Source organism: Phyllostomus hastatus, unplaced genomic scaffold, assembly GCF_019186645.2.
Source record: "Phyllostomus hastatus isolate PE091 unplaced genomic scaffold, TTU_PhHast_1.1 phas_contig_16, whole genome shotgun sequence".
In the NCBI taxonomy this organism is placed as follows: Eukaryota; Metazoa; Chordata; class Mammalia; order Chiroptera; family Phyllostomidae; genus Phyllostomus; species Phyllostomus hastatus.
The window spans coordinates 16,095,347-16,122,441 of NW_025333643.1; positions in this window are offsets into that span (position 1 = coordinate 16,095,347).

Sequence of the window (27,095 nt, forward strand, 5' to 3'; positions counted from 1 at the left end):
CAATAATGTGCTGAGATATTCTGCTGTATTCAAACAGAGTATTTCCTGGGGTTTTAATATTTTCCATTACCATATTTTCAATATCATGAGGACAGTACCACTGAAGAGTGAAGACAAATGAACTGACATTTATTTTGTGAGCATTGAGGAGAGGCACATCTCTCTAAATTTGCAGTTCTCCATGGCAAGACAAATTTAATCAAATCACGTGTTCATAAATAAATATGAAAACAGCATTAGCATGTACTTGAGTAGAAGGTAGGATAGTGATAAGGCCATTTGTTTATATTTATCTCTTATGAAACTCTTGTATTTCTATGATATTAATCTAGGGATCTGTTTCTAAGATATTAATTTAGGGATCTCTTATATTTATCTCATAAAACTCTAGTGTTTCTAAGATATTAATTTAGAGTCTGTTAGTGAGAAAAGTAATGGTCTAGAGGTTCTTTTGTTCCTCTTTATATTTTATATTAACATGCATTAAAATTACCACTTTTGGTACACACATCCATGAAATATAACATATATATAATAGAGAGAGAGAGAGATTCCTGTAACCACAATCATTAAAATACCAAACAAATCCATTGCCCCCAAAATCTCCCTCTTGCTATTCCCTTATAATCATATCTCCTCCCATTCCTAACTCATTTCAACCTCTGATTTTTCCCTTCATCACCACCACAGTTTTGTCTTTTTGAGAGTACTACTATAGGTCATATTTTGAGGCTAAATTCTTTCATTCAGCTCAAAGCTTTTGAGCTACATTCAAGGTGATGTGCACATCAATAGTTTATTTCTTCTTGTTGCTAAGTAGTATTTCATTGTATGATGTACCACCATTTCTTTATATATTTGCCCACTGAAGGACATTTGAGCTGTTTCCAGGTTTTAACAATTACAAATGAAGCTACTATACACATTTATATACAAGTGTTTGACTAAATATAAATTTTCATTTCTCTATGGTAAATATATAGGAGTGGAATTAGTGGGTCACATGGCAATGGAATGTATGATTTTATAAAAACCTGTCAAACTGTTCTCTAGAATGGCCATACCACTTTGTATTCTCATCAGCATTGTATGGGAGTTCTAGTTGCTTCATGTGACTGTCAACACTTGAGATGATCAGAATTTTTATTTTAGTCTTTCAGTTAATGTGCAGTGGTATTTCATTATTGTTTTAATTTGCATTTTTCTAATGACTAATGATACTGAACATATTTTTACATATTTGTTTTCCATATATCTTCTTTGATAAAGTGTCTCTTTAAGTCTTTTGTTTACTCTGAATTGGGTTATTTTCTTACTGTTAAGTTTTGCCAGTTTTTTATATTGTCCTTTTGTTGTCATGTAGAAGAGCTCTTTGCCTGCCCTGGCTGGTGTGGCTCAGTGGATTGAGTGCTGGCCTGTGAAGCAAAAGATCACTGTTTCAATTCCCAGTCAGGGCATATGCCTGGGTTGCAGGCCAGAGCCCCAGTAGGGGACATGTGAGAGGCAACCACACATTGATGTTTCTCTCCCTCTCTTTCTCCCTCCCATCCCTTCCCTCTAAAAATAAATAAATAAAATCTTTAAAAAAGAAGAAATATTTGTCTAAACCCAGGCCATGAATGTTTTCTTCTAAAATTGTTATACTTTATCTTTAGATCTATGACCCATTATAGTTAAATTTTGCATAATGTGTGAAATTTAGATAGGGAATTATCTATCTATCTATCTATCTATCTATCTATCTATCTATCTATCTATCATATGGATGTCCAATTGTTAAAATACCGTTTGTTAAAAAATCTACCCTTTCTCTATTGAATTGCCTATGCACCTTTGTCAAAAATCAACTGGCCATATTTTTAAAATATTTTTTATTGTTGTTTAAGTACAGTTGTCTGCATTTTCCCCCTACCACTTCCTACTTCCCACCTCCCATCCTCCCCACCTCCCATCCTTGATCCTACCTTCCTTTGGCTTTGTCCATGTGCCTTTATACATGTTCCTTGATGACCCTTCCCCCTTTTGCTGTTATCCCCTCCATCCTCCCCTCTGGTTACTGTCAGTTTGTTCTTTATTTCAATGTTCCTGGCTATATTTTCTTCCTTGTTTGTTCTGTTGATTAGGTTCTACTTATAGATGAGATCATATAGTATTTGTCTTTCACTGCCTGGCCATACTTCTGTTGGTCTATTTTTGGACTCTGTTCTGTTGAGTTGAGATTTTTCTGGTTCTTCATACCCTGACTAATATTGTATCATATTGTGGACATTTTGAATATAATGTTATGAAACTCTGGGGCTTCTGTGAAACTCTGTTTAGATCCTGTAAAGAATTTTAATAGTTTTATTCTAGCCAGTCTTTAAACTGGTTAGGTTCAAGTTGCAAGTTCCAACCATCCTCCTGGAGATTGGTTTTAATGCCAAGTCCATTTGTAGAGCTATGTTGGGACCTGGGTGGTTGACTGTGGTATGTTGTTTAGGGTCGGAATTCTGATGAACCAGTTGGGATAAGTCTAGAATCCATAAACAACTTCATGGGTTCATTTCCCCAAGCTCTCTTTCTATGAACTCTCTAGTACTTTCTGGTCCCCTAGGTTCTCCTTCCCATCTTCCATTCAGAAAACTGAGGCTTTATTTATCCCACTATGATGCACATTTCCTGTGAATATGCTCTTGTGTAAGGCCTTTCAGCAGAAAGACAGAGAGAACAAAAACAAAACAAAACAAAAACCAGTACCAGGGTCTGCCCCTGATAGTCTTGGAAACTATAGCTCCTTTGATCAGAGATGAAACTTTTTTCCTCAGAGTTTAAGTACTGTGGACCACCACAGTCTGTGCACAAGATAATGGAGAAAAGAGAAAAAAAGGAAAAAAGAAAACTGGGGGTTTCCCCTCCTCTTTATGACTTTCTTATTCCTCATACCAGAACCAGCTTCTCCAGGAGCTCACTTTGTGCCCTGTACCCATTTCTGAATTCCAGGCTTCCTTGAGTTTGGGCAGGGCACAACGGGGGGAAAAGTAGTGAACTCATTTTCATTCCCTGAGGAAGCTAAAAACATCCTCCAACTTCAAGGAGAGGAGAAACAAACTTCATCTGATGTCAGGACTCTGGGACCTAACTTTGTTACAGCTATTTTGGAAAAGATAATCTTCCATGGCCAACTAATTAATCAAGATTTTCAAAATTGTGGTATTTAGATATTATTTTGTAGTAAGAATTTTATGCAATAGTTCTATAAAATAAAACTTCCTCATATCTGTGGTTGGTCAGTGGTAGTGATCATATAGGAAAGACAGGATAAACATTTGAAATTTTCCCTATATTTGCCAGTTTTCAAAATAACTAATTAGTTCTCCAGTGTCTTCCAATGACAAACTTCAGAGATTTTCAGTTGTTTCAAAGAACTATTATGATCTCATGGACTTAAACATATTTGGATCTGTGGTTGTTATTAACCTTACTGATGCTCAAATTGAGTACAGAACTTTTAATTATCATATGACCATCTAGGATAAACCATGGCCTGTCCAGATCACAGTGGGATCAGGTGACAATATAAGAAGAGTAAGTTTCCCAGCCAAATGACCTCTTCCTTAAGGGCATGATACTGTTACAGAACAGATGGGGGACAATTATTGGCCCACCCAGGGATGCCAAAAACTGTTACAGAACACACCCACACAGGGCCAAGGGGAAGCCAATATACTATTACCAAAAGGATCCCCCAGGTTCATTATGTCTGCCACCTTAGGAAAGACGTCTCTCAATGTCAGAGATGTGTGAAAAGGAAAGGAAATGTTTATTTAATGATATACAGACTTAAAGTAGTGACCTAACGTCTTCATTAAAATATCAAAGTCCTTTTTGGATACACTCAGATGCCCACAGTGTTTCCTTCTCCCCCTGCCCTAATTCGGGGTACCATAACTCCAGAAAAGAAGCAGACATCCATGTTTCAGGCTGCTGGCACCATCAGCTGTTTCACTGTCCAGACATGATCTCCAATTAATCTAAAGCCAAGTGGCACCTTCTCATGGCCTACTGGCAGGAGTTCTTTCACCCTTCTTCCAGGCAAAGTCTCTCCTGCTTCCCAGGCCATGTGGCCACAGGGAACACCCCAGAGCCACATGGTCCTCTTCTACCAAAGCTGCAGGGGTCCTCTCTCTGGCCAAAACCACATGGTTCTTCTCGGCAAAGCTGCGGGGGGCGGGGGTGGCCGGTCGCCACTCTGCCAAAGCCGAGTGGCGATTCTCTGCTGAAGCCGCATGGTGATTCTCCACTCTGGCAAAGCTGCGTGGTTCTCTTTCTATTGCCACAGCCACGTGTTCTCTTACATAGCTGCCATGTCTGGGTTTAAATCCCCACACTAATCCTCCTCTGCAGCCCCATTTCCAACTCCTCCCACAATTGGCTACACTTTCCAGCACTTCCATATCCTTCCAACTTTACTGGATTGCCATAGTGAGTCTGGGCAGGGGTGGCCCCATGGTGTGGGGCCAATAATCTCCAAGCTCTCATGCAGGTGCTGTAATCAGGGGTACCTGCCCCCCAGTTCCATCTTGGGGTGGAAGTCCCTTCCATCCCCCTGGCTCCAAGCATGGCCATAGTTATTTAACATAGCTATGCAACCAATTAAAGGTTATAGATATGCTATATGACCATGCCATGGATTAGCTGCAAAGCTGTGGCTTTGCAAAACAGCTCTACATGTTCCTGCTCCATGTGTCCCTTCCCACAATTCATACCTGTGGTGGGGGAGGGGTGAGGACATCCTAATATTTTCTGGATACCTTGAGCTTTGGACTCCATTCCAAATCCCTATTTGGGCCCCCCTCTTGACTGCACCCTGTTACAATACCATTACTAGACAACATATGCTCAGGAATGAAGTTCAATACAATCCATCCATTCATATTTAATTATTCATTCACTCATTGAGCCAATAAACATTTGTTGAATATCCACTATACATCAACCATTGTGCTAGGCACAGGGATCTCAATAGCAAATAGAAAAAGAGGGAAGTAGTGACATTAGTCAAATAACTACAGATACACATGGAAAATTGTTGTGTGACAGGGACTAAAAAAAATAATTCTGAGGAATGTAGGTCTCTCTGGAAGGCCAGGGAAGGCCTCTCTTAGAATAGAGAATTTATCTCACAACTGAAAGGGGAAGATGCTGACTAAGCCAAGGAGTTAATGACAGGAAATGTAATCTCAAATACTTATATATTATAATCTGGTCCCATGCTAGCTATAATTCTCTCATGTCTAGATTGAAAAATATTTTGAAGGCTCCCACTGCTATTAAAAAAAAATTTTCCCTCACTTGCGTTGATCTTGCCCTCAAATAACACTAACCTCTTCTGTCCACCAGGTCAAGCATACAAAATAAGCTGTTTGAACATAAACAAACATAGATTTTCTAGTTCTCCCACTATAAAAGAAAACTCCATTTAGGGGGTCTCATAAAGATTTTGTATTCTTTCCTTGATTTTTCTTTGGGAAGACTTCAAGAGCACTTAATTATCTGCCAAACAAATTGAATCTTGTCTCCATGCTCAGTTTGAGTCTAGCTGAGCTCACTGAGCAATAGACCCCTTGGGGTTTATTTGCATTTGCATTGGTTACTCCCAGTAACCAGGTTTTGAGGTAAAGGAAGAAAAATCTTAGATGATGGCTGAACAACAAAAAATTCCAGAGACTTGGCCTTTTATCCTGGAAATCATCCCCTTAGAAGCTTGGCATTTTCAAAGAGTGTAGAGGCTTGACAGAGAAAGAGGGGTGGAAAGAAGAAGAGAATGGATGGGCACAGTGGCCTTTCTCTTTAAATTAGGGGGCTTTGTCCTGACAAGTGCTTCTGGAGTCCCTGTTTTTCAAAACAATGGGGGTGTATTCTAAGAGTGCTGAGAAGCCAGCACCACAATCTTCTCATTTTGTTCCTTTTTTTCCTAGGCTCATCTTTTTGCAGCTGCATGCAGGAGCATAGGATACCATCTTGGGCCAGATAAGAATGTGCTCTTTGCCCAGGTGGCAAGTAGGGATTCTGTGGATGCTCATTGTTTACTGCAGGATAAGAGCAGTATTAGGAGCAGAGCCATCCCACTGGTTCAAGGACCATTTTCTCCTGGTGAGGCACTCCTACTCCCATATTAGCAACCACCGGAAAAGACAACCTTGGTTTGCTGCCCAAGGCTCTTATGTCACAGTTAAAGACTTGCAAACCTCCACCATTTTGACCAGAAATATCCAGACAGTATTACAATTTCAAGGAAGAATTGTTTCTTTGGTGATTCTTTCCAAAATTTAGGGAAGATAAAGCAGAGGATTTTATTGTTCTTACAAATGAATATCCCCTGGGTAGATATGGTTTCAGGCATAACATGATTCAAATGATGTCAGGAGCCCTTAATGTCTTTCCTAAGCTATAAAAGAAAATTGGGGTACTGCTACCAAAAGAAGAAAAATGGTGTTGGGTTGGCACAAAATAATAAATGTCTATTTCAGTTAGTCGAACATATATAGTGTGTCTGGACAGGATTAGTATTTTTTTCTTCTCTGTCCTCCCTGTCCCCAGGGCCTGGCACTTTTCATGGATAAAACAATGGAAGGGAATCTTTATAGTGCAACTCCAATTCAGGATGGAAATAATGAAGTATATGAGATAGCCTATCAGGAAGTTAATCTTTATAAGACAAGATGTCAAATTATTTCTTTAAAACAATCCACCTAGAGTCCAGCCACTGTAATGGTGTCATCTCCATCTACCATCCTTACTTTCATCCTCATGATTTAAAGCTCCCTCTTTTTAGAAGCATAACTGATAGAAAAATGGATGTCTATTAACTCACAAAAAGGAGATGGTATCAGGATGGAAGGAAAGAAGGACTTAAAAGAAAGAGAGAGGTTGTGAGATAGAATGTAATGTGAAAAGAGGGTCTGTAGCTAAAGTGTTGGTCCTGTAGGGGGTAAATATCTCTAGTGAGGCTAAGAGCCATCTACAAAATGCAAGGGGACAATTATAGAGCATGGGTACTACTCCCAATGTCTTACCACACTTTGGACTCGGTAGAGGTTGAAATAAAGAAGTTATGAAACATGCTTTGGGGCACTGGAATGTGTGTGTATGTATATGTGTATGTGTCTATATATGTGTGTATATGTGTGTATGTTTGTTGGCCTGGCTGAAGGAGGAGGGAAGCCAACAGATACCTGAATCTCCTCATCATGGAAGTTGGGAGGTGAACAGAACCCACAGGATGGACAAACCGGCTAATCAGTTTTTTTCATTGTAAATGATTGTCCTACTCTCTCTCCTCTAAGATCAGAGTTTCATATAATACCACTCAGTAACTATATTGAGAAAGGTTGATATTTCTGTAAAGGGCAATGTACCAGGGTGCAACTTACTGAAATAGAATCAAATGTTTGGGGCGATAGCCCCAGTTTTGCTATTGCCTGTGTAAGAAACCATAGGATCCACCTCACTGGGCTGTGCTTTGCTTTCTGTATCTGGACAGCATGTTTGTATGTGGGGGGTGAAGGGATCAAAGCGAGTGATGCTCTCACCTCATAGGATTGTGTTAGAACCTGGGTTGGATCTTGCATTGTTAATTCCTGTTGGGAAACATAGCAGGGGCAGGGCTTCAGAGGACCGGGTGTGGAGGGGGCAGGAGGGAGGGGGATGGCTCCAACTACCAGGGGATGAAAGTAACACTGCCTCCCCTCTCCTTGTGCTGTTCAGGGCTAGAAGTTAGACAGCATGTGCTGCAGAGGACAGCTGTTGGTCCCTGTATGTGAAACATCTGTCCCAGCTTTCATGTTTTTACTCAGGAGTTGAGACCTGCCAGATTGGTGACCTTCTCTCCTAAATCCAATTCTGAACTGTATGCAGGCAAATGTATTAAAATTCATCTGTTCTGACTCAGAGTAGTAAAAAATCACCTTATGTGCTCCAAGCTGAGAGGGAAGAAAATCTCCACATATAGTTTCCTTGAGATCTATGGAGTCATGGGATGGCTTTTATAATTTTAGAAATTATAAAATTTCTAAATCCCAACGCAGTAGTTTCAGTAGCTTAAAGGGACATTATTTAATACCCATCCATGGGAGTATGGCGGCATTCAAAGACAATGAATTCATTTAATTCCTTCGTCACGGTTGGAAAATGAGCATGCTGCAGGCTGGGGAGGTGGAAGCTTGGAACCTCCTCGGGTTCCCTAGGCTAAGGCTCAAGTATCTGTGGTTGCTTGGGCTTTGTCAACTGTTATTTTGTGCACTTTTAAAGAGTAATTGTGTCTGTTTAATTTCCATTTAAAGCTCTCTCAGCTTATGATGGCTTCTTACAAAAATGTTCTGATTTAATTCCATTCCATCCAAATTAATTCAGTTAAAAGAACATTTGTTGAGCAAATACTTACCATGATAAGTCTGCAAGGAATATTAAAGTGAACTGGATCAGGCTCTGCCTGCTAAAGCCAAGTGAACATTCAGCAATGGTTACTTAAAGCTCCATAAACCTTAGGATTGACATGGTATTACAAATTCTACACACACTCTCTGACCAGGCTTGGCCAATTCTTTTCCAATTTTCACATTTAAAAAATCTCCATCTCTTTTGTTTACCTAATTGCCAACACACTAAGTTACTCAGCAAATATTAATTGAGGATTTAATTGTATGCCCAGCAGAGAGGCAATGTGGATAGAAAAGCTATTGTTTCCATTTGTTTGTGTGGCTTAGCTTGATAGTATCAAGCACCCAAGCAAGAGAGCCAGTTGGGGTGGGGCTGGTGAACAAAAACCTCTGTAAGCTCCAATTCCTCATCTGTACATGGAAATAATAATAATAATAATAATAATAATAATAATAATAATAATAATAATAATGTACCTCACATAGCTGTGAAGACTAAGGAACTAATGTGGACAAAAGATTCAGCATATTTCCTAGCAACAGAGTTGCTTTCTTTCATTGTATAATCCTCATCACAATCATCATCATCATCATCATCACCTGTTTTAGAATAGAAATTCTTAGAGGTCAGAGATAGTTGAATTTTATGGAGGATAAACAGCCTCTGTCACTTGTTAACCAGTGCTATGTATCAATAATTAGTAAATGCTAATACATACAATACTAATAAAAATACTAGGAGTTAAATGTTTCAAGTCTCTCCCTGTGAGGAAGATTTGTGTCTGCCTATAAGGAAGGCTGTATCTGGTTATCTTCAGTAGTAACATCCTTTGCAGCACTGAATCTGGGCCTGGTAAAGTGGAAAATGAAGGAAGCAAGAGGGCAAGTGGAGCTACACAATAAGGAACCTGGACAGAGCTAATGTAGAGAGGGGGGTCTGCAGACCTGACTTGAGAAAGAACCTGGGGAAACCTCAAAAAGGGAGAGGGCCAAGACTTGAGGATAGCTTGTGTATGTATGTGTGTGTGTGTATTGAGAAAGTGAGAGAGAGAGAAGAGAGAGAAGAGAGAGAGAGAGAGAACAAAGGAAACAGAGAGAGAAGATGGAGAGAAAAAGAGAGAGAGAGAGGAGACAGCATCAGCCTCCTGGGCCTGTGACCTGTGCAGACATGCAGGGTCCCAGGCTTAGGAGGTCTCCAAACTTGGTTTAATGTTTTGCTGATATCTTCTAAATATTCTTAATTTTTGAACAATGAGCCCTTACATTTTTATTTTGTACCAGGCAAACTACATAGTTGGACCAGCCTTTGTGAATGTTTGCTGTGTAAAATGAAGGTAATCTTGTTTAGCGCTTTCCTGAGATTTAAATAGCTTTCAATTATTTAGGGCAAGGGGGTGGTGTTCAATTACAGGTCCTTTGACTTAAACTCCAGACTTGGCTGGTCCTCAAGAGCAGCTTTTCCCTCTATTCTGTCTGTTGGAACTCCCTGCACCCTTTCCAACCCAACTCATTTGCAAAATCCATGGGAAGTCTGCAGGCCACCTCCAAACTGTGTTCACTCCATCAGCCTCTGAGGAAACCCAAGACAGCACTCTACCCTTCCTTCCCTTATTCTGGTAAAATGTTCCATGCTTAGAGGAAAGGCATGAGGTGTTCCTTGGGGTGGGAGTGGGGGTTAGGTCTGGGGTGGAGTTTGGAGTTGGTGTTCAGGTACAGTGAGGGTTGAGACAAAGGAAGCAGTGTTCCTTGCAATGCTGTGTAGGACATGGAGAATTTCTCCATTGAGGAGTTCATATGTGGGAAGACACATCTGCCTCTGTGTAGATTTTATGCATAGCACTTTCTTTTCCTGCCACTCACATCCCAACAGAAAGGCACTGTGTAGAGGGGACAAAGTACTGGGAGTTCAGCCCATCATCAAATGGTTTCAAGGTTGATTTTTATTTTGTCAAGACCAGCAGGCTTCTTTTGTGCAGACCTTAAAAGGCTAACACAAACAATAAATGGACAATTTTGAAACTCATTGTCAGAGTTATATTTTGGGGTCAAACTCTGGTGTAAACACTGATTTCTAATCCCTTTCTCCATTTAGCAACCTACCATTTAGATACGATGCCACCCTATATCTGACAACCTCATTGTCATCAACTTACCTCGCTAACATTGTGTTGGCGAGTGATTTGCAGTCACTTGTCCATCTGCTGCACATGCTTACACTATAAAGAACCAAACATGATGTATCTTCAGAGCACACAGTCACCTCTCATTTAGTGTCTATGTTTCTGTAACAAGCTGTATTGAGCTGAAGCTGAGAAAAATCACCCTGGCCACCCTCCATTATTAGGGAGACTGAGATAGATTGGAGGGTTACTCTTTTCATCACTTGTCAAAAATACTTACTACTTTTCGATAAATGGCACCAAATTTCAATTTCAGGAGACATTCAAAATAGGGGTATCTAGAGCCGTGTGTAGAATTATAAATACAGTAGAATCTAAAGAAAAGCATTCAAACCCAGAAGACAGAGTATAGGCTATTCCATGCTCTCTAAAGGATTTAGACTTTTAAGAGTATTAACATTTCTTCTATAACAGATTGTTCCACTGTGGAAATTGCAATTACTGTCACTTTTTGATACTGACAATGAAAATTATATATATTTCTTCCAGACATGGTATTTTAACTAAGTAATGAAATAAGGCAGCAAGTTGTTCTAAATGGATTTCAAAGAGTGTGTTGCCTTAACTTTCCAGGTTTGTCTTTATGGAAAGTTTCTTTTTTAAATGCCCCAACTCTAGAGCTGACCAGCTCTAGATGAACTGAAATGCCATCAAACCCCTAATAATGATGTCAACTTGGCATGAAAAACTGGTAGTAAAGAGTGCTTTATAAAATAATAAAAAATCTATAGTCCAAGTATTGTAGTGAGACAAACAGATGTCACATTAAAGTTGAGAGAGATGCACAGGAAACCCATGAAAAGTGGTTGCTTCTCATTTGAACTAGAGACATTGGTGTGAGCTGGTATTTGTAAATTGTATTTGGTAGAATGCTTGCTTCACAGAATCTTAATAAGAATTATGTTAAAAATAAATAAGAAGGGCTCTGTGGTAAAATAAACTTAAGATTCTCTGAGCTAAACAAAACCAAAGGGTTATATTATTGTAAGAATTCTCAGTGCTTTTAATTTTCTAGACTGCTTTGTGAATGTCTAAGGGTAAAGGGAGAACATGGGGCAGAACACTTACCAAACTTGTCAGAACTTTGAAAGTTTTTCTGAGGAACAGTTCTAGGGATTAGAATTCTGGACCTCCTTGGGGAAACTCCTGTGTTGGTCCTTGGGGGATCTTCAGAGGGAGTGTGCTGCGTGGATAATGTGAGGCCCACAGTGCTGTAGGTCTGGGCCCTTTGGCTATCTGAGCTGGCACTTGGGGGAGCCATGACTCTCCTTTTCCCTCATGGGGTTCCTTTTTGAAGTTCAGAACAATCCACAGCAATTCAACAGGAGGAAGTTCAAACTATATTTCCAAAATATTAGGTTAGTTTGTTCACGTTGTTTGCAGTTTCAGGTCTTTAAAGTTGTTTTCCCTCAAGAGGTGAAGACCAGTAAACAAATGACAAATGTCTACCCACATTGTGAAAAAGAAGTACAATTAAGAAGCATGTATTTCCTCCCAAATACCTCAGCCAGAGTGCTGGAGTCCTAGTGTTCCCAAATATTGACTCTGTTGAGTTTTAATGGGATGGTAATCCCCTGGGTTCCAGGAATGCTGGAATCCTGCCTTGTCAATCACCTTCTACTGCTCTCCCCCTGAAGACTGCTATATGTTTAAGGAACAAGAACATGCTTAAAGCTATCACCATATCTACAGCTACATGACTGCTGAGCTCTGGTAAAGACTTGAAATCTAAGTGGGACTTCTGATTCCCTTTTCTTTCACAGATTTAAACCCTGGTATTTACTACTATACAGCCACCAGAAGAAGAAGCTGAAAGGGAGGGGAAGCAAGATGGCTGGAGAATAAGCTCAGTTTGGTGTACTCACCAGCTGTGAGCTTGGAGGAGCTGGAAAAGCAGGAGGCAAGGTTGGCAGGTTAGCATCAAGCCTGTAAGGAATAGGCTCCACCCCATTTAACATAAGAGGCAGATTGTCTTTGTTCATTCTGGCTTTTACAACACAATACTATACATGGAATAGCTTTAAACAACAAAAATTTTTCTCAGTTCTGGGTGCTGGAAGCTTGAGATCAGAATAAAAGCATGATGAGGTTTTGGTGAGAACTCTCTTCTGGGTTGCAGACTGCTGACTTCTTTCTATGTCCCTCTGGGATAGAAGAAATAAAGGAGCTTTCTAAGGCCTCTTTTTTAATTGAATTTATTGGGATGACAATGGTTAATAAAGTTATATAGGTTTCAGGTGTACAATTCTGTAGTACATCATCTGTATATTCTATTATGTATTCACTATACCAAGTCATGTCTCCTTCCATCACTATTTATTCTCCCTTTACCCTTTTCTACCTTTCCCCAACCCTCTTCCCTCTGATAATCACCATGTTGTTGTCTGTGTCTATGAGGGTTTTTTTTTGGGGGGGGGTGTTTTATTTTTGTGTTTTCTGCTTATTCCTTTCACCTTTTTCACCCTGCAATGGCCTTTTTTATAAGGGCATTAATCTTATTTCTGAGGGCTCTGCCCTCATAATCTAGTCATCCCCCAAAGGCCCTACCTCCTAATACCATCACACTGGGTATTAGGATCTGAACATATGAATTGGGGGTGGGAGACACAAACATGCAGATCATAGCACAGATGGGCCTCTGATGCTGTGTGGAAACCTGATTCCACTCCTTGCTTTCCTTTTACATGCAAGCACCTGAAGCCCTAGTAAGGACCAAGACACATCCCTTTGGTGACCACTAATATTACATCAATCACCAACTCCCATCCTTCTGGAGGAACAGCCCCTAGTCCATAAATGCATCCTGCCCTAGGCCAAAACTGGGAGATGAGAGGAGATGGGGTTGGGGCCACTGCCACCTTCTTTGATTACTGAATGAACCCACATACATATGCCTCCCATCCTTCAAAGGAGTTAAGTGTGCAATTTGATTGACCCCAGTGGATGAGTTAGAGGAGATCAGAATGAACAATTTCTCTCACTCTTTTCTTTCTCTTGGTAACTTGAGCCCCATATGGAAGGCCTGGTTTTCCATTTCTGAGCCTGGTTTGATTCTGATCCAAACTCTGTACTGAAAAGCATTCTGAAAGGTCAGCTGGCCTACTTACATATCCTCAGGCACACTGAGACTGCCCAGAGATAAAGAGCTCTTCTATTTTTTTAGAAAATTCTTTTTCTATTAAGAATGTTTCCTTATATCTAACTTCATGCTTTTTTACTGCTCTTTGTGGAGACAGAAAAGAGCTGGGCGTTATCTGTGTGTGTCTTCTATATGCTTAAAAGATTCTTGCTCTTTCTTTATCTAGGCTGAAAGATCCAATCTTAATCTTTTTTTATGATTTTAGTTTTCCTTTTTTTTGACATATTGTAAGTATTGGAAAGTTTTTTTGTATTTGTTTATCATTAGAATCATCTGAAGACCTTTTAAAACATATCAAATTGCACATCTTTCTCCAGACTTCTGGCATGAGAATTATAATGGCAGGGTGGTTGGTAGCTTGAGCAGGCATTGCCATTCTTAAACAGGACAAATGCATTTTTGGGATCTTTACGAAGTACATGCCCATCTCACAGTTCTCTCTTTCTCCAGGAATGGCACCCATTTTTCAGAGGCGAGTCCCTGGCATCTAGGTTGGCAGTAGCATTATGGATGGACAGACATCTGATCCAAACAATGCCAGGCAGAGTTTTTTTCAAGAATTTGGAAATGGAGCTTAGGGAGAAGAGGTTAATGTCTGAGAGTGACCAGAAGTATGTCATAAAAAAAAGTTAAACACCAAATTATAATATGAAGATAATTAGAGAGAGATGGTCTTCAGAGAGGAAGTAGAATGAAGCAGATGCTCTCTGAGAGAATCAGAATAGAAGCAAAATGTGCAATGACTCCCTAGCTCTGGTTCCAGTCTCTGTATTTCTTCCCTGGAGTTTCAGAAGACAGTCTATGTCCTATGTGGTAGATGGTCCCTTTTTGCCTAACCCCGTTAAAGCAGATTTTCATTGCCAGCCACCAAAATGTGCCTAACCAAATACAGAACTAACAACTGCACCAGGAGAGTTGGTAAGTACACAGCCATATTGTGTGCCCCTGTTGACTCACTATGGAAGTCTCTATTTTGCTTTTCTCAGAGGACATATGCTTCCTTTTTTTTTATTGTTGTTCTGTTACAGTTGTCCCAATTGTCCCCCATTTCTCTCCCCAGTCCCACCTCCCCCACTCCCATAGTCAATCCCCACCCTGGTCTCTATGTCCGTGGGTCACCTATACGTGTTCTTTAACTAGGCCCTTCCCCTTCTTTCCTCCTTTATCTCTCACCCCCTTCACCTCTGGTCTCTGTCAGTCTGTTCCTTGTTTCCATGCCTCTAGTTCTGACACATGTCTCCTTGACTTCTAAAGAATATTCAATTAACACCATCTGACTAGACATTTTTAATATAGCCAAAACTCTGAATGAGTGTCAAATTATCTGCCTTGAAAAATTCTTCCTAGTTCTCCTGATAGGGAAAAAGTAAAACCTCACTACATTTACTAACTGATGCATTCACCTGTAAAGCCAATGCAATTAATAGCCCATTTTACATATGTAGAAACTGAGGCATAGTGAGGGTAAATAACTTTCTTTAAATCACAGAACTGGTGAATATTGAAGCCAAGACTTGGACCCAGATGTGACTACAGAATCCAAGATTTCTGTTATACTTGGATTGAAACAAAAACTCAATGGTTGAAAGCAAAGCACTGGATGCTACCCAAAAAGTAGTGTGAATATTATCATTTCTGTATCAAGAGAGCAGTCTAGTTAAGAATCTAAAGTAAGAAGCAAATAAGGTAGGTTAAATGGTACTGGCAGTTTTCATATATGAGTCAGGATGAATTGAGGCCAGAGAAAGGAAGAGATGGAGGATGTTACCACCTTACCATCCATTTTCTCCTTTAAACAGATCCCTGATTTTATTCTTCTGTCCATCCCTTCACCAAGTGGTCCATGTGGTGGGGTGGCTGACTTCCAAGAAAAGACCTTATTTGTCTAAGGGAAAACCTATCCCTCTGTCCAGTAGTTGGGCATGTGATTCAATTTGGGCCAATGAGATGTAAGGAGAAGTTTTCTGGGGATCTTATGATATAATTTTACTTTGAGCTTATGTGAAAATTTTCAGAAGATAGCTGCAGAGAAAAATCTCACAAAATCTTAGCACCATAGAGCAATAAGCATTTATTTAGTTAATTTAGGTCTCTCTAGAGGTAATTAGGGGCAATTCAGTTCTCTTGACCTTGGCTGGGCTCACTAATGAGTCTGGAGATCAGTTAAGCTAGTTTGTGTTCTACACCAAAGTCTCCCCTTCCTTTCCAGAACCAATGAGCTAGCTAATGCATGTTCTTCTGAACACAATGGCAGAGTACTGGTTGAAATACACATACATATCTCAAGCCTAGGCTATATCACATCTACCAATATCTCACTTGCCAAAGAAAGTCACATGGCTAAGCTTAGTACCAAGACTGCCCACTAAGTCACCAGAGATCTCATGGCAACACCAACATCAACAGATCAGGAAGTTTTTTCCTTCCTGGGAATGATGGGGTGAGGGGGTGGTGAGAAATAACCTAATCTGTTACGGGGCCATGTAACGATGTGAGACCCAGAAGAATGGCAGCCCACCTCCTTTTCTGCCTGCACAGAAAGCCAGAACACAGGGAGAACAGGGCTCTGGTAGAACCCCAGGAAACTGGAGCCACAAGATCAAATCAACCTGAAGTTCTAGCTGATATCTGAATACCAGTAATGTTGTCCAAGTATGATGTTATTCAAATAAGTTTGAGATTACTTGTGGCTGAAACTCTTCTAATTCAGAAGTTTCTTTGGAACAGTTAAGGACAAAGGCTCAGGGATGTCAATAAACATAGTGCATTGGGATAAAGAAGTGCAAAGAACCCAGAAAAATAGTGTTTTTCCCCAAATGTTTTGTCCTTGGAAACCAAACCATCCCTTCCTCTTAACCATCTACTCAACTTGTGGCAGACCTATTCCTTCCTGATTTTGTATAATTTGATTCATTCTCAGATGTTTGTTCATATCACTTTCCACTTAGTATGGTAATGGCCTGGATGAACTGTGGCATTTATTATTCACTGCAGCTCTTATCAAGTCAGCAAGAGTCAGGTTTGTCTTCTAAGAAGTCCAGGGGACTAAGCTATTAATCTGGAAAAGGTAGCCCTCTCCCCCTGCTGGGGTCAATGCTTGAAATTCTCTTATTAAAACTCTACCACTTTCCTCTGCTTCCATTGATTGGGTGGTTCCTTTCTTTCTGTAGAGTTCTTGTTTCCTAGCTATGGCAGGCAACATTTATTTCCACCCTCCACCCCCATCACGTTACATCAATAACAGGACACTGATTAAGTGGGCAGTCAGTCAAGGGATTTGTAAAAGTGACATTAAAAAATATTGTGAAGGAGCAAAGGGTAATATCTCAGAATGAGAATCAATCATTTAAAAAATACTTATAATAGCCTGACAAAGTACTTATAACTCAGCTAAGAAGTTCTTGACACCCAGAAGGTGAAACATTGAGTAAGAACATGGCTAATATTCATTGGATACCTACTATGTGCTCTTTACTATATGGGGTCCACCATGTACATTATTTATTCAATCTTCACAATGATCATGGGAAATAACTATGATTATATCCATTTTAGGGAGAAAATAATTAACTTTTTCAAGGTCTCACAATTAACATGTGGGGAGTTAGGATTTGAATTTGGACTTGAGTCCATTTTACTTATACTAGAGAGACATAGCACAGTGATTTCGGGTATAGACTTGCCCATGAGAACAGTAAAATTTGACCCTGCCATCTACGAGTTGTATGATCTTGGCCAAATTACTTAACCTTTCTGCACCTTAGTTTTCTCATTTGTAGAATGGGAATAACCTATTATTGGCCACCAAGAATAGCTGTCAGAATTAAATGAGATAATGTAACTAAAACATTTAGCACAATGCATGATGTATAATGAACTCTCAAAAGATGGCTATTTTTATTATATAGTGAATGCCTGGTACAATACTGTTCATTAGACTGTTCTGTGATGATAGAAAAGTTCTATATCTTCTAAAGATACAGAGGCATCGTCTCATGCTTTAGCCTCACACACACTGGACCCACATAGCTGTTGAGAACTTAAAGTGTGGCTAGTGTAATGGAGGAACTGAATCTTTTATTTCATTTTAATGAATTATAATTTAAATTTAAATGGCCACATGTACCTATTGACTATTATGTGGGACAGCACAGGTGTAATATGTGCTAGATACAATATGTAAAAAAAAGAATAAGATTAATTCCCATTAATGGGGAGTTTATGATTAAGTGGAGGAACAGGCTGATGAGTGAACTATTTGCAGGAATGATAAGTTTTATAGTGCAGCTATAGACAAAATGCTATGGAAACTCGAAGAGCAAGGGGGTAATTGTGCTTGGGGATCAGGGAGAGCTTTTTAGATGTAAGGAAAGTTGAGTTAGGCCTTGAAGAATGAGTAAGATTCTTGAGTTATTCATTCAACAGATAAGCAGACACATGTTTAGTGCCTTCTCTGGGCCAGCAGGAAGCTTGAGAGAGCATATATTGTCAAATGAGAGGTAAAGGTAAGAGTTCAGAGGAGATATCTGTATTGGTTAGACTGTTTAGGATGGCCTTATAAAAGTAGAGCGCTAAGGTGTCCCTTGAATCAGAAATAGGATTTGAATGATGCTGGCATTCCAGGTAAGAACAATATAAGGAAAGAGGTAAAGGTGAGAGGAGCCAACCATTAGGCCAGCCTTATTGGTTGTAGAGGATATGAGGGGAGAACAGCTATGGTGAGGTCATGGGGAGGATTAGGGTTAAGTGGGGGAGGGTATGAAACAGGCTTTGAATGGTGGTTAATGGAGTTTTGCCTTTAGAGCACTTCAGATTTTGGAGTCATATATTGTAAGTTGTATCAAGTAGTATAATAGATGGGCTAAAAGTACATTTGAAAAATAGAGGGAGAGTTCATTTGGGAAAGAACCGCCGGGCAGACAATGTTCAATGTTTAAAACATTTCCTGTTATTCAGGCTGCCACCATCCATGAATCCATTCCCTTTCCATAGCCTCCCTCTTCATCTGCATCTCCCTAGGGAGGGGTGACTAAATCTCCATTGCATGTCTGGTGCTGTGGTCTCTCCAGTGTCTTCTTCCCACTGAAGGGGGAATCAAGCACTGCCCCTGGAGTCAAGCATTGGGTGCCAGGGAGGGGACATTAGGAGGTTAGAGCATCACTGCTGCAGTGTGGCAGGAGCAGCTGTGCAGAGCAGCGTGTCCTCACCAGACTGTCAGCGTGACTATGAGCCTGGCTGTCTGGTCACCTCTGGCTCTTGCCTGTTCTCAGAGTCAGACCCTCCAGTCTCCTGCAATTCTGATATATTTCTATTAAATCTCCTTTAAGATCAGCAGTCAGTTTCCTGCTTATAGCCAAGAACCCTGGTTTATACATTTGAAAATAACAAACCTGGGGGTGGAATGCTTGGTAATGGCCCCAACTCTGCCCTAACCTCTCATCTCAGAGAAGTCCTCCACTGCTTGGGCCTCACTTTCCTGTTTCTCTAACAGGGGGCTTCTAGTGATTTCTAAGGAAGCTTTTAAGCAAACATTGATCCATACCCTGGACTTCTAGCCATGGCTTTATTTCAGTGCAGGGCAGTGGAAGCAGCAGGAAAGACTTGGTGGCTCATTGCCCAGAGAACACAGAGAAGTAGAGTGAGTTAACAATTCTCTGAGCTTTAGAATCTGAAGGAAAGGAATATTTGTTTTAAAATCACCTCAAATCCACTTTTATCATTCTGTCAATTATTACCTTCATTGGACCAAAGAATTGGGGTTTAAAAATATCCTATACTTTCCCTTCTCTGTTATTTCTCTTGAACAAGTTTTGTCTATAACCATCTAAATCCATCGGGAGTTCCTGAGTCCTCAGAAGACTTGTAACTCACTAGTAATGGTGTCATTACTGCCACCTGGACTTCAGAGCTGAAGGAAAGGGAACCTGGTGACAAACAGTTCAGTCAGGGCTTGGGAATGTGTCCTCTTAGTGACAGGAAGTGATGCTCTCTTTTAGATGGACATATCTGATGCTTTCTGTTCATCACACACACAAAAACCTTGGCTCAGCTGTTCTCATCTCTCTGGCAAGAAGCACCGAATCCATCCTTCCAATACAAGTTCACTCTGTTCACTGAGTAGACATGTACTAAGCCAGGCTCTGGCAATTCAAAGGCTTTGCTAGGCACCAGCAATTCAAAGATAAAAAGGCACAGTCCCCAGATTCAAGGAGCTTCCATCAGCTGGGTCTGGAGTTTTGTCCCCAAGCTCACTCATTGATATTGAGTTATTGTTATTTTGCCTGTAGATGCACTTGGGCCATTTCCTGAGCATGGGGACTTTTTCTGTATCCTTTACAGGCCTGTGTGCTCTGAGTGGGTGTTCAGCTGTATTCACTGAAAACCCCACTGTACTTTGTTTGGAGTAGAAGTCTTATTGTGTAATAGCTAAGAGAGTGGGTGGTGAGGTTGTACACATTTATTTCAAATCCCTCCTCCAAACATGGCTTTGTGACTTATTAAAAGGGTGACAGGGACAAGTATTCAACTTCTGTTTTCTCATTAAATGAAGGATAGGTAATAATAGCATCTATTATTTGAGTTTAAGTAATATGTTGCACTTGTCATATAGAATGGTCACAGAGTACATGGCTAGTGCATCCTTTTAGTGACCAGAGAGCTTCAAGGATGCAGTGTATAATTCAGAGTGACACAGCGACAGCAGCCTCATTTTCTTCCTCCCCCCCCACTCCCTTCCTTCCTCTATTCTTTTTTACTCTTCCTTTTTCCTTTTCATTTTTTCATTGTTTCTCTCCCATTCTCTCTTTTTTCCCCTCCCCTCCATATCTATCAATCCAAGGGACATTATTAGTTATAAATTATATTTAGATGCAAAAAAGTATTGAGCAGACAGCCTTGGTGAATGAAATCTAGACTGTGTCCTGTATTCTAAGAAGATGGACTTTTGTTTTCTCTTCATGCTTTTGGGTCCAAGCACCTCTTGTGCTGGTGGTTTACTCAGAATTCCCACCAGTACAGTCTTGCTTAGCAATCTACCCAAAAGCAGTGGAAGGAGAGCTAAATGCAAATATGTTTTTCCTCTTTTCTCCAGAATTACTGACTGATTTTCTGGTAGAGGTATGCTGGCTCTCCAGAAAAATAGAACAAGAAAGAAAGAGGGGGAAAAGGCCCTGAATGTTTGCCACTTCCTGTGGGTTAAATACTCCCCTCATGGTTGCATTCCAGCTTGCAGCATAAAATCACTGAACGCGGTGCTTGAAAAGATGTGCACCCTCAGCTCTCAAGTGCTGCTCTTGTGCAGCCTGCTCCTGCTCATTACTGTTCAGGAACCTACAAACTTGCTCTGCTCTCAGCCCTGTCCCCTCCACTCTCCCACACTGGGGTGCTGTTCCCTCCCACAGCATAACTGTCCCAGCCAGGTTTCCTGCCTCCATTCTCTGTCCCTCCCTTCAGCTGCCAAAATAATGTTCTGAAGCCTAGATCAGAACATGGTATCTCTCCACTGTGTGCTTCCCAGTGGCTCACCATTGTCACCCCTAGACCTCCTTCACTTTCTGTACCCTTCTGTGGAGCTAGGCAGGCCTCTCATCTTGAGGCAACTCTGTGACCTCTCCATGGCTTTGCTCATATCAAACATGCTGCTTAGAATGCTGTTCCCAGGGGCCCTGGCCCTGCTCTCTTTTCTGCCTGGTGAACTTGAATCATCTCCAAGCCTGGCTCAAATGTCTTGTCCCAGGTAGCTGTCCTGTCCCTCTGTCCTACTCTAGGTGGCACCTTCTACTCTTTTACCGGGACTCCTTGATACTTTTCTTTCATCTACCAAATAGTCTGGCATTCTTCTGAGGTGACCAGTTGCTCCTCTCCACTCACCACCCACTCTCCAGGCCTCTGAGAATTTCCTAGTTTCCGCTGAGGAAAGAGACATCTTCTCAGCTAATGGGCAGGTCCCTTTGTATTAGGCTACTTAGATGGCCTCTGGCCAGCCTGTGAATGGGCCAGCCTGGGGTTAGTGGCCACCTCTGTTCTAAGCAGTGGTGCCCAGGGGCTGGTTCTGTCAATCTGAGCTGGGACTATGGACAGGGTAGTTTCAGGAAGAGAAGGAAATTGAAGCAGGACAAGTGCTGAAATTGGAAAGTCCTAGATGTTGCCTCATACAAAGTTTTGGTGAGAAAAGTTCATTTCCCATGTTTCCTAATTTGCACCTACCTGAAGAATGTCTAATTCACTTAATCATTTTATTCTAAAGATAATGCCATTTTGGTATACACATTTTCCTTCCATTACCTGGTTCAAAGTGTTGCCTTTAGCTTATTGTTACTTTTCATGAGTTCTCTCATCCAATTTTAGGCTCCACACTTCAACCAGAGTATAGATATAATAGAGCACAAATGTCTTCTTTTGTGAAACATTGTCATCAACATGTCATCCCAGTGTCAAACTGGCTCCAGGGAGAAAGATGGAAATAGACTGGCTCCATCAAAGAATGCTAGAAGCATACATTAAAACTGCCCATTATTAATCTCTTTGTAAAATATTTCTTCCAGAAGTTATACATGGTAAAATGCAATATAACATTCATATCAAATGATATAGGGATTGTTTTAAGAAAATTTGTACTCTATATAATGAATAAGGCTATAAAAATACATATTCATTTCCTGATCACAAATCAGAGCAATTTAAGCCATCTTCTCCCTAGTGCTAGTATTTGGAGGAACAAATGTATGTGTGAGCCCCTCCCCCTTGAACACATGGGTTTGGGACAAAGCCTCTCTGGGCACCGTGTTGCATGGAGCTCGTTTATTTGCAAGGTTTTCTCATCAGGACTCTGGGGGTGGTGGTGAGGCTGTCATTTGAAACACAATCAAAGAAGCACTGCTGTGATCACTGCACATTAGGAAATTAGTCTGTTTTAAAAATGTGAGTTTGTTCAAATTCTCTGGAAACATGTTATCCTGCACACATAATTTCAGGCCTGAGTTGGAGGGTTTGAAAAATCCAAGTCATCAAAGTTGGTTTAATTTTCTTATGTGAGAAAGCTCATTTTCTGGGTATCGTTGAAATACTATTTAAATGACATGATGGTGGGTATCAAACAGAGGACTTTGGAGGTCACTCTAGGATTGAGGGAGTGGTATGGAACACAGAATCATTTTTTTACTGAGGGAGAAAAAATGCCAATGGCCTCTCTGTGTGACTGCTATGCCTTCTGCCTATGACTTTAGAGGATTTGGACAATCCTCAAATCTTCACTGATGTTAGCATGACAGGTGTTGAAAGTATGTCTTCTTGATCACCAGAAGTTCTTACTATTAGCAGCTGAGGAGCTGTGAGCAGTTCAACATTCCGAGTTGAAGTTCAGCCTGAGAGGTCAGGTTTCTGAGAGGCATGGGGTGTGCCCAGAATATCTGTTTGCTCAGGAGAGTTAGGTTATTTGCTCCTCAGGGAACCTAAGAGATAACTAGGTGTGAACTAGCCTCCTTGCCTCAGTGGCACCAATACAGCTTCCAAAGTTACTTCTAAATGTGGCTTTTTGTCTATAAGGGACTTCCTGTTGACCACAATGTAAACTCCAAACTCTGAAGTATTGCCTGCAGTGATTCTGTGATAAACTATGTGGTCAGTCTTTCTACAGCCAGCCCATTCCTCTCTCATCTTTGTAGCAGCCATATGGTTTATAGAGACTGGCTGTCCAATTTTAAACGTGTCTCTGATTGGTCTAAGCCAAAAGGATAACCCCATGCCTGTTGTTACAGTGATTGATTGAGATGCCCCAGACCTAAACCCATGTCTTTTCCTAGCCACAGAGATTGGTTCAGGGGTGAGTTGGTCTCTTGTTAAATGGTCTCAGGAGCAGGCTTTCTTTTCTCCCTGGATGTTTCTTGGAAAACATGTAAACTTGGCAGTTGGCAGCCACTCAGTGACAACAAGAGGCATCAATATTAGGATGAAGATACTACAAAAGAGCAAACAGTAGAAATGTAAAGAAACCACTTATTTGGTGATATGTTTGAGTCATGGGATCAAACAAGTATTAAATCTGACCATCCAGGTATTCGTGTTTTCAAAAGCCATAAACTTACCTATGCCCCAAAATACCAAACCACTTTTATTGTTTGGGCCAGTTGAAGCTGTGTTTTCTCTTATTATCAACTAAAAGCCTTCTGATTAATATGCTACTTATAAAGTAGACCCAAATCCCTCTGTACCATTTCCTGCAGGCATCGATGATTTAGCCTTAAAATATTACTGTTCTGCCCTGGTTGGGTGGCTCAGTTGGTTGGAATGTCGCCCCATAAACTAAAAGGTTGCAGGTTTGATCCCTGGTCAGGGCACATGTGGGAGGCAACCAAACAATGCTTCTTTTATATTGGTGTTTCTTTAGGTCTCTCTCCCACTCTCTCTCTCTCTCTTCCTCAAATCAATAAACATATCCTTGGGTGAGGATTTTTAAAAATATATTTCTGTTCATTTTCAGTGAATTTTCACATTTGGCCCCCTCTGCCCTCACTATCTCCCTCCCTGTGTTATAAACTACTCATCCTGCAAAATCCAACTCAGTTTTCCTGCCTCTGAAATTCTGCCTGCTCTCCTCTGTCCATCCCAAATAGAATTAAAGCCTCCCTTCTTAGTGTTCCTCAACAATTCCTTATATAGCTATATTAGAGCAATTTAAACACATTTATCTAATATAGATTATTCTACTAGCCAATATGTTTGTAGGTCATTATCTTGTTTAACTTTTATAGCTATCTTATGATATTATTTTAATATCATAATTTTAAATATAAAGACACAGTTTCAAAAGGTAAAGGAACTTATCTTGGTGTCCACAGATGGCAAGAAAGGGGAGCTGGGACATAGGCTGTCTAATTCCAGAATCTGGATTCTTAACCTCTGTGCAGTGTTCTCTTCTGGGCTAGTGAGTTCTTTAAAGCCAAACACTTTTTATTCCTCAGTGCCTGAGTGGTCTAGGCACTCAGGATATGCTAGCAGGATTAATGAACCAGTGGATGGGTGGAAGGGCCATCCATTCAGGCCCTTCACATCACAGGTGAGGAAGCCAGGACTGAAATGGCATAAATAACATGTACAGTTGGCTGAAATATAGATAGTCATTGAACTTCTTCTACAACATCTTTTCACCTTTGGGAGAAATTTGAATTTCTCTAAACAAAACTCCCTAATGCAAGAGGATAAAAATAAAATCCCAAGAAGCCTGGACTTGTCTCATTATGGACCCAGTCTATGTCCCTCTTAGTTGAGACCTAAAAGAAGCAGACCTCCTGGTCCCCTTCCCTAGAATCAGGTTCTATTTTCTTTTGTGAACTCTCTTTAAATTATTACTGACACCTAACTAATTTGGGGTAAAAAGAGAATAGAGTCAAATCACATTCAAGTTATGACTTAGGAGGTCTACTTATAACTACTCAGACATCAGGTTTTGAAAGAGGAAGGGGGAAGTTTGAGTGTAAAATTCAAAAGGACATTGAAAATAGTAAATAGACAAATACCATATGATTTAATTCATATATGGAATCTAATGAACAAACTGAACTAACAAGTAAAACAGAGACAGGCTAGCAGAGGGGGACACTTTAGGGGGTGGAGAGATTGAGCAAAAAGGAAAAAAGACTCATGGACATGGACAACAGTGTGGTGATTGCAGGGGGAAGGGGGATGTAAGGGAACTAAATGGTAGTGGGAAAATGTAATAAAGATAAAAAAAGAAATTAAGATATAGAATCACATGTTGTCCTAATTAGCCAACGACAGTAAAAATTCTGCACCCTGTCATGTTGCCACCATGCAAGAGCAAACTGCAACATTAGTTTAATTACATGAATTTATGAGATGAAAGGGACAACATTTATAATTACTTAGATTATATTCCTATTCAGATTGCTGTGTAATATCTGTATTTAGTCTTCATTTAAGTATTTTTTAAAAGAATTCATTTTTCAAAACCCTACCTTTTTTTAATGACTTAAGGGGCACTTTTAATTTCTCTTATTTCTTTAAATGGATGTCCTCATCAAATGCTTACATTTCACAAGCCTCTCAACCTGTGTATATTTAGTATCTGCTCTCAACACTTACCAATGCCATCAGTATCACTGAGGGAAAGAGCAGCAAAAAATTATCCAGAAAAAAGTGACTGTCTAGGGACTAACTCACATCTTGAGTAACGATAATTCTTCATTATCATTATTATCATAACCACAGTGCTCATTTATCGACTATCTACTTGGTTCCTGCATTGTATTCACTGAGTAATGACCATCAATCATCTCCAAGCCCTGTGGACTGGATATGAGGGTCACAGGTGTGCCCTGCTCACATCTCCTTCAAAGGGGAACTGCCCACTCCCAGCTCCCCTGCTTCACCCTCTCATCCACTGCGGTATTGGATCGACCCAGGGCTAAGAGCCTGACCGAAGGACAGCTACTCCGTGAAATGGCTAGAGACCATGATTTGTGTGGCCTAATTAAAAATATTAACTTGGTCAATAACATTCTCCTGGGAACTTAATCTAAGCACAGAAAGGCTCTGCCTATTTTCAGTGGAAGCTGAAGCAGAAAAGATGGAACTGGAATGGATACTCAGCCTGGAGTCCATGAACCCATTTAGATTATGTGTGAAATTTTGTGTTTATGCATACAAATGCTGTGAAAAGCTTCACTAATTTGAGTTGCAAGTATAATCTCATCTTTTATTTACTGAATAAAATAATAAAAATGAGTGATTGCTGTTATTTATCTCCTTAACTGATGTTTTCCTGTCACCCTCTAATCTCCCTCACTCTCTGAGTAATCCAAGAACCCCGAGGTCCCCCTGCTCTAAAGGGCAGTGTCTAGTTCCCTCATCCAAGCCAGGAAAGCTCTAGAAATTGATCAGTGCAGTGCTACTGATGCTTCCTGCTGCCACACAGTCTTGGCTGAAGCTTGGTCCCTGCTGTCAGCCACTGACACCATCATTGTCCTGTGGTAATGACAGCTGTGTAGCTCCTGGAGGGGTGATCTGAGCAACGTCTTAAAGCCAGGCTCATGCTCTCAAGGTTCTGTGGCAGCTGAGGGTTCGGTCAGTGCCTTGTCCTCATGGCTTCAAGAGGATGCATAACCCCAGATCAGGTCCTCTGAACGCAAAGCATCCCACCCTACCCCTTTTGTTGCTACCACAGAAGTACATGTCTGGCATCTACTGTTTTTGCTGAAGCTAAATGATAACAGTGTATTTTCTCTTTCACCCCCTCTTTTTCTAATTCCAAGGTAGGTTATTGATATCCTTCCAACTGATGCAGGTAGAAAAACCAAGTTTTGGTATTTAGCTGGGCATTTCACCAACCATATTTATCTGAGA